The following is a 2,302-nucleotide window of genomic DNA, read 5'->3' as shown; positions in this document are numbered from 1 at the left end:
ACAGTTTTATATAGTATTCTCTACTATTGTCTTTTAGTATTATGTATAGTAATATTCTTTTCAGGGTTCAGTAATTTGATTCTTCTATTTTCTGTGTCAGGCTTATGAAATGTTTTTGCTGATTTTGCTGAGTATGTCTATAAATTTCTGCAGCTTATCTTTAGAACTTTTTTTTTAAAAAAGAAAGAGACATAATCAAGTTAGAATATTCAAAGTTATTTCTAGATGCATTGGTTTTACTAAATCCATGTTAATCTATGGGAATGTTTTTGAAGGTAAGGTCAAAAAACATTTCTTGTAACAAATATTCTTTCAGCATTTTTGTATACCATAATGTACATTTGTTCCAAAATAATATTCTTAAAAGTCTGAGTCAGTAACAAAATGCAAATTATACAAAATAAGCAATGAAATAAATATTAAAAGAGAACTCATAAAAGAGAAAAATAAAGAATTTCATTACTGAAAAAAATGTTTGTTTCTGAAGTGAAACATAATTTTCAGGTGGTCCCAGCTCAATAGTTAACACTCACTGTTCTTGCAGAGAAGCGGAACTTGGTTTCCAGCACACACATGTCACTTTACAACCTTCCTTAACTCCAGTCCAGGGGATTTATTACCTTCCCACTACCTTTGTGCACACCAAGCCTGCAAACAGTATGTATAAGTACATGTGGGGGTGTACTTATACACATATACACATAACTCATACACATATAAAAGTAAATCATTAAACATAATTTTCACACATTTAATTGGAAACAAGACATAAATAATATCCACTACTGCCAGGAGTATATAGTAAAAGACTCCCATACTTCTACAGAGAGAAAGTTGGTCTATAAAATTCTTGAACCTTCTAAATTATTACCCTATTGTATCTATTAAATTTAAGTTGTGTTAGAGACAACACAGGGACAATCAGCCAGACAGGTACTGGCCAACTCTGCCTCACTGAAGAAAATCAACTAAACATGGGCAAAGGTGAGAGGATTCTCCTATGCAAAATGTCCTCATATACATTTTTTTTTGTGTGCAAACTTGCCAGGTAGGAACACAAGAAGAAACACCAGGATGATTCTGTCAACTCCTCAGAGTTCTTGAAGAAGTGCTTCGAAAGGTGGAAGACCACGTTTGCTAAAGAAAAGGGGAAATTTGAAAACATGGCTAAGGCTGGCAAGGCTCATTATGAAAGAGAAATGAAAACCTACATTACCCCTGCCAAACGGGAGACCAAAAAAAAAAAAAAAAGTTCAAGGACTTCAGTACACCCAAGGGGCTTCTTTCGATCTTTTTGTTCTGCGTTTCACCCCAAAATCAAAGGCGAACACCCTGGCTTATCCATTGCTGATGTTGCAAAGAACCTGGGAGAGATGTGGAACAATACCGCTGTACATGACAAGCAGCCCTACGAAAAGACGGCTGCCAAGCTGAAGGAGGAGTACGAACAGGGTGTGGCTGCCTACAGAGCTAAAGGAAAGCCATGCAGAAAAAAAAAAAAAAAAAAAAAAAAAATGGAATGGTCATGTCTGAAAAGAGCAAGAAAAAGAAGGAAGAGGAGGATGAGAATGAAGAAGACGGAGAGGAGAGGAAGACAAAGAAGATGATGATAATGGTAGGTTCATTCTAGCACAATCTTTCTTCTTATTTTTTTAAACTGTACAGTGTCTTTTTTGTATAGTTAACACACTACCAAATGTGTCTTTAGATAGCCCTGTCCGTGCGGTGTTTTCAATAGGCATTAACCTTGCCTGGTACAGTCTGGGGGTTCGAAATGGACATGGAAATTTAAAGCGGGTTCTGGTTGGTGCCCAGCACGAATTAGTCCTATGTGGACATGGTAGTTTTTTTGTCGTTGCTTTTTTTGTGGTTTTAGATTTTGTTTTCCACCTTCAGTTGTCTCTGATGCAGCTTATATAAAGATAATTGTGGTTTTGTCAAGTGAACACCACTCTGTAATTGCAAAAAAAAAAAAAATGCAGCTGTTTTGTTGCTGTTCTGAATGCCTATAAGTAAATACAATTTTTATTTTAAAAATAAATTTACATGGTAAATGTATTTAGCCTCTTTTGAAATGTATTCTGTCAAAGGAAACCACTAAATTTTGTAGTGAAACTTTACCAGCGTATCAAATTCTGTGCATGTTTAACCATATTATAGAAATAAAAAAAACATAAGCATAAAAAAGAAAAAAGTTTCCTTCTAATAATGACTTGGAGAAAGTATATTAATAAATTAGAAATAAGGTTAAAAAGCAATTTGATAGGTATGGGCTGTTTTTTGTTAAAGAACAAAAATAAAA

At 34.3% G+C, this 2,302-nt stretch overlaps 1 pseudogene; it reads left to right on the top strand.

Annotated features, from left to right (window-relative positions):
- The first annotated feature begins 974 nt into the window (after positions 1–974).
- Positions 975–1,656, top strand: LOC119808811 (annotated as a pseudogene).
- The last annotated feature ends 646 nt before the right edge of the window (positions 1,657–2,302 follow it).

This window comes from Arvicola amphibius, chromosome 1 (assembly GCF_903992535.2).
Source record: "Arvicola amphibius chromosome 1, mArvAmp1.2, whole genome shotgun sequence".
NCBI lineage: Eukaryota > Metazoa > Chordata > Mammalia > Rodentia > Cricetidae > Arvicola > Arvicola amphibius.
The sequence above is the reverse complement of the archived record's forward strand: the minus strand, read 5'-3'. Positions and strand labels throughout refer to the sequence as shown.